Source organism: Castor canadensis, chromosome 17 (assembly GCF_047511655.1).
Source record: "Castor canadensis chromosome 17, mCasCan1.hap1v2, whole genome shotgun sequence".
Classification (NCBI taxonomy): Eukaryota; Metazoa; Chordata; class Mammalia; order Rodentia; family Castoridae; genus Castor; species Castor canadensis.
Genome location: NC_133402.1, coordinates 19,053,132 through 19,065,718, shown reverse-complemented (window position 1 = coordinate 19,065,718; position 12,587 = coordinate 19,053,132).

The window sequence follows — 12,587 nt, the reverse complement described above, 5'->3', positions numbered from 1 at the left end:
AGTTAAACAAAATATATTATTGAAGCTAATTTTACTGGTTATTTGTACTTTAGTCAGTGTGTCTTCTAGAGAATTTAACACTGAAAATGTGGCTTGCCTTATCTTCCTACTGGACAGCACTGTCTAAGGGATTAAAGATTTGTTATTTTAAGCTGATAAATTTGTGGTAATTTGTACATTGGCAATAGAAAAATTAACATATCACTTTTTTTAATGCAATGTGATATTGGCAAGCCTCCATGAAAATATGGGGTCTTCTATACATTCACTGAAACATGAGCAGACTTTGATGGCTGCCTTGACCAACAGAACAATAATGAATGCCTTGCTGCCGTTCTCTAAGAACCTGGGCACACAGCCATGTTGGGAGGAAGTCCCCACCGAAAGTCAGTATCAACCACCACACATGTGAGCAAATGAGCCACAGATGATTGCTAGCCTGGCCTTAGAGTCTTCCAGGTGAAAATGTAGGTAACATGGGGCCATGATGAGACATCCTCTCTACGCTCTGCCTGAATTTCTTCGTCTTATTACTTTCATATCAGGGCATGAAATGCAGCTTGTTTAATGTCCTGAGATAATTGGTAAACCATCAGTGCAGCACTTAAAAAATCTAGATTATTTTTTCCACAATTTAAATGTCCAATAAACTGAAATATTAACTCCTCAGAATTGTGCTTCCTAGATAAATCTAACACTATATTTTTTTAAATAAAATACTCAGTCCTGTTATTAGGTTTTCTCTGGGTTCCACTGATTTCTTGGTAAATTAGGTGTATACAGTGTTTCCTATTCTCTTCAAGTCCATTCACCATGTTTTACCATCTCCCCTTTGGGTAAACTTCTCTTCTTCATTAAAATATCAACATCACCCTGGTTCAGGCTCCCAGCACTTACAAAGACTATCATATTTTCCTTTCATTCTCTCTGGACTCCCCAAACCTCCAGAAATCAGAGTTTGCAACTTCATGTAGAATTTAGAGTAGGAAGTGGTTCAGGAGACAAGAGTAAAAGACCAGCAAGAGTAAAAGGGGAAAGAAGAGGAGCCATTGGACTGGTCATTGCTGCAAGAGCCCCAGGCTAGATCCTGCTGGGACATTCTTAGATGGTGATGAGAGCAGATGAGGAATCAAGCACCTGGGGTAGAAGAAGGGAGCATTTGCCTCTTGGTTTTCATCCCCTGTGGGTCATTAGCTTGCATAGGTCTAAGATAGGCATGGGCTTCCATGCTTTGGCCATACAAAGGTGCAGCACAAAGAGGGACAGGTGTGGTAGAGCTGAGGTACGGTACTATCAGGTTTCATCTGCACATAGGTGGCTGGCACTACAAAGCCTCAAATAAAAAATGTACTGAGACATGTACAGTGGGTCACAAGAAGCATCCAACACACCTCTGAACAGGTCTCCTTATTCCCACTCTAATCAATGTCATTCCAAACTTTTCTACAGTTCCCATAATCATCTTAAAACCCTAGCAAAATTATCCTTCTCATTAAAAACTAGTTCCAACTCCTTTTCGGTCTGTGGCATATTATTTATTGATGTATAAATGATATATTATGAACTATAAATATTTAGGTACATAATTTTATAAATGTTTTATGTATGAATACATGCAAGAAACATCAAAGAATTCATCATTCCCACCCACTCCTTCCTCCGTTCACAGATAGCCACTGTCACTATGGATTGGTTTGCACCATGCAGCATTTTATATAAATGGCATCATACAGCATGGTATATTTTCTTGCTACTTTTTCACTCGATCTATTTTTCCTTTAAGAATGCTTGTTTCTCCCAACTTCAATCCGTGCCATTTGGATGAGATTATTCACTCTTCCAAGATACAGGGTTTAGAACATGTGTTGGACTAACCAATGCTAATACCATATTTCCTGAGTTATCGTTGATTGGCTAAAGAATGGGTATGTGATGTAAATTGAGATAAAATCTAAGCTAATGAATGTCATGGCATTTTTGTTCAAACTGTGAGTAAAAATATGTGTTTCCATTGGGTTTCCTGAACCTGGAAGATGTAAGCTTGAGGTGGCTGATGTTCATTATATTATCTCTGGAAGATAGCCTGTCTGAAAGTGAGAGCAACTTGGAAGAACTTGAGCCAAGGCATACAGAGAGAAAGATTCCTGATGACCTCATTTGGATACCTGCATATAGTGATATCTGAATCAAGGACCTGTCAGTTACATGTGCCAACAATTTCTCTTATGCTTAAGCTAACTTGAGTTATATTTTGCTACTTGCAAATGAAAATCCATTATAATCTGGTTCCTTCCTCTGTAACCAGAGTTCTAGGCCAGAGGGTAGAGCTGCCCAGGGTTCCCTATGTCAGGTCCAAACACTTGACTCAACGCACCAAATAAACAGAGGAGTAGTGGTGAAGGCAGGGAAGGGAGATGTATTATTCGGCCTGGCATACCATAGGAAGAGGCAAAATAAGCCCTCCGTCCATCTTTAGGATGTGGGCATGAGCTTTAGGTTTAAACAGAAAAGGACTTGGGGTGAGTGGTATTCATAATTATTGAACAGTCCCAGGCAAAGTGTGGCCTGTTTGATCATTATCAAGCTGTTCCAGAGGAGGCCCTATTACAGTCATCACTTGCAAGCTGGTCTCTCTAAGAAAGCCTTTGTTGTCTGGGTGGAAATTTCTATTTTTGTCACCTGATGTTTATCAATCAGTCCTGTCCTTTGTGGATTCCAAGGTGATTGCACGGGACAGACTCAGACACAGAAGTAAAATGGCGGTAGGGATGCAAAGCTTTTCTCCTGCTTTTAGTTACCTTTTGGACATTTGCAGGTCCCAGTGGGGAGTCAGTGCTTTTTAGCAAAGGCAGTTTCTAAGTACCTGTCATATTTCCTTTCCACACTTAAAGTGCCCATCCTCCACCATGCATTTCACCACTTTATTTAAACTGAAGTCTTTTTGACTGTTTTGAAATATACCAGGCACTTTCATGCCTTCATTCCTATACACCCATCTTTTTTTATTTTCTTACAAAATTCTATCTTTCCGGAAGCCCTGGTTTTGGATCCAAGGCTCAAAGTCCTGAGGTTTCATATGCCAGGTCTGCCCATCTTCCTGTACACACCAAATAAAGAGGCAGAGAAAGGAGGGTTTTACATGGCTTGGGACATGCTGTGGAGAGGAAGAGTAAACACTCAGCTCAGCTTCAGTCATCTTTGGGTACAGATAAGAGTTATAGGCTTAAATAGACAAAAGAACTGGGGAAAGAGGACAAAGCTATGCATGGTGCTGGTTGACCGTTATCTCAGTCCACGGGGTCCAGGAGAGGTTCCAGGGTTGTTATCTGGATTTATTGTCAATTGGGAGGTGGTGCATCTTGAAGAAATTCTACTGTTGAGCATAGTTTTTGTCCTTGTCATAAAGATGTTATTATCTATCCTGGAATCCAAGGTGATTGCAAAATGACTTCAGAGAGAATGGCTTAGAGCATAGGCAGATAGAAAATAGAGGTAGGGATGCTGAGTTTCCCCTGTTCTTAGTTAATTCATGTGCCTAAGAGGGAGTCAGTGCTTTTCAGCTAAAGCAGTTTGAGTACCTCTCACAATCCCACCAGAAATCAACCTGTATAAGAGGAAAATATGTCTTTCTAGATATTTTAATCTGGCTGTATATTATATAATTTATTCTATAATATAGTCAATACTTTCTATGTGCCAGGCACTACACAAGCTGGTAGATATCCATGTCAATCAAGACAGACTTTCTCTGCCCTTATGGAAAGTATATTCAAACAAGGAAAATGCGCAAATCTTTCTGATTAATTTTTCTTTCCATTGGAGATTTGGTCTCATCTAGGAAATCAATACATAAATAAATGCACAAAATTAAAAATCAAATGCTTAAATTAAATCAAGATACTTTATAAATAAGTCTCTATCATTTCTAAGTTATTTTAGCAAAGCAGATTGATTTTAGGTGTCCAAAGAAATCTCTGAACTTCTCAACCCATATCCCATATTGGCTCCCTTTGCCCGGCTCTGCTACCTTTTGTATTTCTGTGAAATATGGCAAGAAACTCATATTCAAGTTACAATATCAGGAGTCTGTGATCTAAGTTCTCAACTAATTTAAAAATTTTGAAATTTGTTGATGTGCTCATTTTAGTTATTCATTTGATAAGCATTGTGGTCAATAGCTGAGAATTGAATCAACCATAAAAAGATTCATCATATTCTCCTAATAGCAAAAATGTATCCCATGTTATAGCTAAAATCCCAATTCAATCAGCTATTGATTGCCTGGCATATACCTTGGAACAGTTGATCCAATTGTAGACATTTTCTGTAAGCCTTAATAATTCTCTCATGTCAGATACCTTCTAAATCCTGCACTCTTTAAAATCCAGACACAGAAGCCTGACTGTAAGCCTTTGGCTAAAAGACTAACATGGTATTTAAAAAGTAAAAGACTTTGGTCTCCTTTGTCCAACAAAGTTCAAATTTCCCCTACAGCAATAAACACCTTATCTGAGAAGTAAGCAGAATGGGCTAAAGTCTTCAACCATGAAATTATATGACTCTACCTTGACCTCTGGTTTTCTCTAGTGAATCTCACGCATAGAATACAAACAGCAGCTCTGGGCGGTTTCTCTGATCCAACTAGTGAATTGCGTAAATCTTGAGGCTTGCAGATTCCCATTCAAAGCCATCCAGGAAACAGGGACATCTTTATCTGTCCTCACTTGCCCTGAGCAGGACTGAGTTGCCCAAGAGGCCCCTGCTGGGTGACATGTGGATCTGACCACCTTTCCGTTTCTGCCTCCAGCAGGAAGATCAGGCTCCCTCTGAATGTGCCAACCAAGGCCTATCACAGGGGTCAGTAGTGCTGTAAAACCCTGTGCTGAGGCAGAACTCTGCTCCCTCCTCCCACCTTGCAGTCTGACCAAGACTGTACTGTGAAACACAACCAGACCTGACGTAGATGCTGCAAGGCCTTAGTACTCAAAGTACAGGTCACAGACTGGCAGTACTAGACTCTCAAGGAGTCTAGTACAGATGCAGAATTCTAAGCCCATGCAAACCTAATGAATCAAAAATCTTTACTTTAACCTGCCTCCATGTGGTATTTGTGCCTGTTAATGTCTAAGAATCACTGCAATGGATCTCTGTAATTCTTATCTCAAACCCCTCCTCCTGTTCTGAATCCTCTCCTTTTGGAAAGCCAACCCACTTTGCCTTCAGGTCATGAGTAAAGAAATCACTGTCCCTTTCTCTGACCACAGTGATTAGTTCAATGTGAAACTGTAGTTTTAGGTCCCAGGCCCAGCTGCAAGGGTTCTACATTTCAAGTCTGGCCACTCACCTCAACATACCAAATAAAGAGACAAGTACTGTTGAAGGGCAGAAAAAGGAGGTCTGTTGCGTGGCTCAGGCAGCTGCTGGAAAAGGCCAAAGTAAGCACTGCAGCCCATCCTCAGGACTCAGGCATGAGCTTTAAGTTCAAACAGGAAAAGGACTAGGCAGAGGTGAGATGTGTACACTTATTAAATAGTCCTAATCACAGGTGTGGGCTGGTTGATCGTTATCTCAGTCCTTGTTTTGGAAGGGGTTCCAGAGAAGCTGTTATTAAAGTGTTATTGCTGTCATCATTTGAGGGGAAGCAATCTGGTCAGGATAAGCAAATCATTATTGCCTGATCCATGATCTGTCCTGAGGAGGCTCTGTTGTTCCTTTCCTTAGGGGAAGTTTTCTTCATCCCTCCTTGTAAAAATGTTATCAGATCCATCCTGTCCTTTCTGGATTCCAAAGTGACTGCAAGATGAATGACTCAGAGCAAAGATAGATGCAAACTGGAAACAGAGGTGGCATGCTTTCCTCCTATTTTTAGTTAATTCATGAGTCTATAGTTTTCAGCTAAAACAGATTAAGTACCTGTTTCAAGGTATAGGCTGTGGCTAATAGGGTTAGAAGGATGCAGGCCATGACAATTGTTGGAACTGTTGGGTGTGAGCTATTATCTTTACTTTTGGACTTGGACTTGGAAGAATGTGGACTAGAGATGCCCAGTGTCTTCTCATAGAGTTTGATGATGAATATACAGTCAGAAATTAGAGCCAAGAAATGGGTAAAAATGAGTCATTTGATCCCTTAGATCACATATTACTTGAAGCCATCTCCATATCATTAATGCAAAAGAATAAATTCCTCTAAGCTATTACAGTCCATGATATTGTTTGATTATAATTTGGTACTTTGAGTCAGTGTATTAGTCAGCTATCTCTAAATATCATCTATCTATCTATCTATCTATCTATATATCATCTATCTCTATATCAAGATAGATATCTATAATATGGGTGGTCCTGCCCATCCATGTTAGGGCCAATAATTTGCTTTATTTAAAGTCAATGTGTTATAAGTGTTAATTACATCTTTAAAATACCTTCATAGATACATGTAGATTATTATTTGAACAAACTGACTTCTGCTGTCTACACATACAACCACAGTTGAGTTTGCAAAGCTTGGCAAATAAGATGACAGACAGTGGAAATAAGAATCTTCAAAGATGATTTTCCCTGAACCACACAGCACAGCTGAATACCAGATTTCTGCTTTCTTCAAAAAGGTTGACTGTTGAAAAAAATCAACAAAGCAACCTAAACCCCCTTTTTTGTTTCATGGAATCAAATTGTCAAAGTGGAGAAAAACTTTACAGTTGCACCAGGGTTTTCTGAATGTCACCTACCTGCTTACCACTTTAATAGTGGTTATTCCGGTAGCTTTTTGCCTACAACATCGAGCACTCATCCTCTACACATGGTATTCTTTAAATCACTATTATTCTTTGATAATCTATGAATAATCATTAATTTCCTGCCATAAATGCAAATCCCATGCCACTTTCCTCCAATACATACATACATAAACAAAGATGAAAGCAAAATAGCTTTTTAAAAGTCTTGCAAGACACTACTACCTGCAAAAGCATCTTCATCTAAGGATTTATCTTCCTTTTAAAAAAGAGTTGCAAAGCAAGCATTAGGCATTAAAGACAAACGAGATGCTCTCCTTGAAAAATTGGAATAATTGAAAGGGAATTGAAAAGGAAAAACCTTTTTACAGTTTGATTTGCTGTTACTTAAGGAAACAACCACCACTGCCAACTGTGGCTGTGCCTTGCCCTTCGTGAAATACTAATTCCAGTCTAGCACCAATCGCATGACACCCTATCTACAGCAATCTCAAGGCAGTCCCCAGACTTTTTACTTGGACTTTTCCTGTGATGAGAAACTCATTACCTACCAAGAAAGACTATGTCAATGGCTACAGATAAAAAGTAGAAACTTGTGCCCTTTGCTTAACTGGACAACTGTGACTTCTCCCAGTTGAGACCACATGTGACACACAGATCCTGACCCTAACCCTACTCAGATTCCACACACCAGCCTTCCAGAGGGCTGGACATGGTTCCTGAGGGAGCTAGAATATTCCCACAGCTTCTTCTTATATCTCTGACCTTATACATTTTATATACAGTAATCATATTACTCAAGATCCAGACTCAAGGACCTCAAGATTCAATGGGGTGGAGATAATTTGGGGATGGTGAACATCATTTAAACTCAGGACAGACACACCACGTCTCACCTCACACCATTCTCATTATGACCCAGTCACATCAACTTTTCCCTGTTTTCAAAAGCAAAACATTTTCGCTTGTCTGTGCTAGGAATTTTCTCCAATTTCTGTTCCTATTGAGTACAAATATACTTCTCAGTTCTTTTGCATGACTTTCTTCTTATTAGTGAAGTCTCATTTCAAATATCATTTTCTTGGAGTGACCTGTTTTGAATAGCTGAATTAAAGACATGGTGATGCCCCAGAGATGTTCTATCCTATCATCCTTATCTATTTGCTGCACAACACATTACTCTTCCAAATTATCTTGTTCATTTAGCTGGTTTTACAAAAATGCAAGCCACAAGATGTTGGGGAAATTATTGCTTCTTCTCTAATCCTTAAAAGAGTATTAGAAAGCCAGCATCTGTTTAGCAAGAATTAGTTAAATGAATACCAAAACATATAATGGATACTTGCAAATTTTAAAGTTGTATTCCCTCATTTATTTATGCATCCATAAATCCATGAACTCAAAATACATTAGTCTGTTGTCTAGAGATTTGTTTTCTGTGGTTTTAGTTACCTGTGATCAACCATGGTCTGAAACAAACAATCCATCAATTTTAAATTTCATGCTGTCAGAGCAGTGTGTGAAATTGTTCACTAACCTGCTCCATTCTGCCAAGATGTGAATCACCTCTTCATCCAGTGCTCTCACACTGTATGCATCACCTCCTCTTAGTCACTTAGCAGATATTCAGTGTAGGATCAACTGTGGCAGTATCATGTACTACATCCAAGTAATTTTATTATGCTTAATAATGGTCCCAAGGTGCAAGAATGCTGGTGCTGGCAATTCACATATGCCAAAGGGGGACACAGAGTGCTCTCTTTAAGTGAAAGAGTAAAAATTCTTGATTCAATAACGAAAGAAGAAAATGGTATGCAAATTTAGTGAAGCTCTCCAGTAAGTCATTTTTCTGAATCCTTTACTGTGCTTAATTTATAAATTAAATTATGGCATAGGTATATGTGTATAGGAAAAGCAGATATATTTATATATGTATATATATATATATATAGTTTGGTGTTATCAAATATGTCTTGGAGCATATTCCTCATGGATAAGGGGCCTATCATATTTCACTGAAAGTAACACATGTCATTTTGAGTACTGGCTACTGTTTTGCAGTGATGTTTTCAGCCATCAGTTTGTCCACAATAAACTTTTTAAGTGCCTTCACAAAACTGAGTCTCCTGTGTGTGGTCTGACCCATTACAGGAAGTATGAAACCATCTGTATTTGGGGTGCTTTGCTTCTATTAATAGAGTCAACAACCACAACTCATCAGATATTTTTGGCAGCCTCATCATTCTCACAATACTTCCAAGCTTAGTGTCAAAAAAAGGGGGGCTGAGTTTTTAAACTACTTGTTTCTGCTAAGCCACACGTCCTTGGGCAGCTGGCTGTTTAATACAAATCCAGGGCCTTGCATTCATCTTTGTTAAACTTCATCATATAAACTGACAGGCATTTGTGTCGTCATTGTGTCTCCCAATCTGGGACTTTATTTGGTGTCCAGCAGACTGTGTAAGAGGTGATTTACAAAGCTAGCTCTCTGCAAGCAAAGGTTGAGTAACAAAGGAACATATCAGCTCCAGCATGGGCCTGAGCCAAGGTGAGGAAAAATTAAACACAGTGGAAATTGTTTTGAATAATAGTAATCACAATAATATTAAGAATAAACCTTTGTTGCTTGGGTTGGTTATGACTGGTATATAAAACATCAAAACATAGCTTAAAGCAATCATTTATTATCCCCCACATTCTGCTATGGTGTTGGTGGGAACACAGGAAGGCTAGAGTCACTGATGGCTTCACATATGGCAAGCACCTGGAGTTTCATGCCGTCTGGGGGCTCAGGTGGAGTACAATGGAAAACTCCCTTCTTCTCCATGTATGCTCTTCATGGCTGCTTCACTTTTTCACAGAGACTGGCTGCCAAGGTCAATGTTCCAAGAGAACATTGACACTGATGCCCTCTTAAGAGCAAGTGTGGACACTGCACAGCTCTCTCTCCCACCATACTTTATTGATTATGAAAAGTCACAGGGCCAGCTTGAAGTCTGCCAAGGTGGAAATTTAGTCTCTTATTTCATTACAAAGGGACTGAGCTCTGAGAACCCAAGATCCACAGTGTCAGGGTGTTGGGTTGTGTGTGTGTGTGTGTGTGTGTGTGTGTGTGTGTGTGTGTGTAAATTATTACTAAAGAGCAATAAAAGTATAACCCTAAAGTTCCAAGTGTTCATTTTTTAGAAGGCAAAATAAGCAAAGAGTTAGCAGTCATTCCCCATGATAGCACCACTTTGGAGATAGTGTTCTTCACACTTGAGGTTTTATCTTTCCTATTATTTTCCTGTGATTATGATTTCTATAATGTGTTTGAATATATATGCATATGTAGTCAGGCATTTTTTTTACACTCTGTCCTTTTTTTTCATTTAGAAATGTGTCACGTGTGTCTGGAGATGGAAATTCTATTTACCCTGATTTGATTACCAAGCATTCTAATACATGCATCAAATCATCACACTCTGCCTCATAAATAAGTACAACTAAAAATATAAACTTACCAGTAAACACTTGTGAATAAAGTCTAAAATCAGAAGATAATAAAATTTTAAAATGTGTCATGAACATCATTCATACTATAATATTAAATATTCAACTATTACGTTATTTTAATACATGCCACCACACCCAGCTCCTGATGTATGATTTTATCCAGCCTCTGCTGTCAGACACAAAGGTTGTTTCTGATTTTTCATGACCACAAATAACCTTTAAGATCATGTTACAAAAGGGCATGTGGGGTGGGAGGCATTGCTGTAGCCATTAGAAACAGGGTGCAGCACAGTTCTGTTTCTCTAAAATACATACCACATCCATTTCTTCTCAAGAACAGTACTGTTCCCACCCCATTATGGACTCAGTCTCAGCCTCAGGGCTCTGGATCTTGCCATTTAAATCTAAATAAGCTATAGTCTTTCGGGTCCTGTGAAGCTCCTCCACACATTCCCATAAAACAGAGGGAGAGGACAGGTGACTGGGAGACTCATGGTCAGTACTGGTCCATAGCAGTTCTGAAGCCTCATGTGTATATTGTCAATTCCTTCTGTGCTGCAGGCAGAGGATGGATGTTGATTAAGTTCCATTAGTGCTTCTGGGAACCATTCTCAATATCTTTGGTTCTGTATCTGAACTCTGGATTTTGCCTTCAGAGTAATTTTTTTCTTTCCTATTAGATATAGTCTATATTCACAGCTGACTAGCTCTCTAAGCTTGTTTCCTATTCTCAGAAGTTTCGGGGACAAAAAGTACTCTATTAAGATGTCTGTCTTTTTTATATTTAGCTGGTGTCACTCTCTTTAAAACATTGTTGGATTTGATGAATCTTGTAGGAGTTTATATTGTTATATAGAATACAAAACACACCTGCATATGGTAGAAGGAAGTTGCCTGTCCTTTGGGTTGAAGTGAAGATCCTACATCACAAATCTCTTAATATTCTTCTGAGTCCTGTTATCTAGCTGATGGGGTCTAAAGGCACTCTTTATGTTTTCCTGAGGTCTTAGTAAAGAATACTACGTTCATATCTTATCTTTTCCTTGGCTCTGAGGCCTTGTTTAAGTGGCACTGTCCCCCATTAGGTCTTTTCTGTCAGGGTTTTATTTACTTTGAGACTCATACTTAAAGGAGAAACTGGAAGTAAAAATGGTTTTATTTTCCAAAACAGCAAATCCTCATTTGAGAGTGTTTCCTCTAAATTCTACTTGAAAATTAGACATTTCCTTCTTTCCACCATACTTTGTCATAGATAACTTTAAAATGCCCTTCAGTCATTTCAACATCCTTCTGGAAACTTCCTTAGAGATTGAATTGATTTTCCAATCTAACCACAGGTAAAGTGATGACATATATGTTATAGTACAGGTCTTCTTTCCTCAGACCTCCAAGAACCATTTTCTCACTGCCTTTCAGGCCGCTATGCATGTTCTCTTCCTTGTCATTTGTCCTCTGGCTGTTTCTCCACATGAAAGCCAACACCAGAACAGGCATCCTCATGGCAGATGGGCTTCCTCACAGCATGGAAACTGGCTTCCAAAAACCAGGCTCTAAGAGATGCACTCAGAAGCTGAAGGTGTTTTAAGGCCCAGTTATCCAGCTCTCACCTATCATGTTCTATTAGTCAGGACAGGTCATGGGGCAAACCCAGATTTAAGGAAAAGAAGCATAGACTCCACTCCTCCATGAACCACTGGCTAGATCACAGTGCAAATGAGCAGGTAGAATGGAAGACATTGCTTTAACCATCTTTGGAGACATTGCCTTCCTCATTTTCGCCACACAGCTTGTGTCCTAGACTCTTTGCTAAGCATACGCCATGTGATAATGAGTCTTTTAATCTTCAAAGCCCTGTGAGACAAGTTGATGTTATCCTCACTTTACAGGTGAGGACACAGAGACACAGACAACTTCATTAGTCCAGGTAGACCCTTCCTATTGCAAAAATCCAAAATTCAAAACATTTTGAGTGCTGACATGATTTCACTAGTGGAACATTCCACACCTGACCTCATATGATGGGTTGCAGTCTAAATGCAGGTGCAGTTAAAAAAAAAAAACGTATAAAATCACTTCCAGGCAGTGTGTATAAGGTATGTATAAAACATAAATGAATTTTATGTTTAGACTTGAGTGTTATCTACAAGGTATCTCATTATGAATATGCAAACAATTCAAATCTGAAAAAACATCCAAAATACACTTGGTTCCAAGCATATAGGATAAGGGGTACTCAACCTGTATCACAAGGTTACCAACCTTGTAAGTTGCAAAGCTGTAGTTTAAACTTCAGCAAATCTGTTTCTGAGCCTGTCTGCTGAATTTCTATCCTGCTCTGCTATCCTGACAAGACATT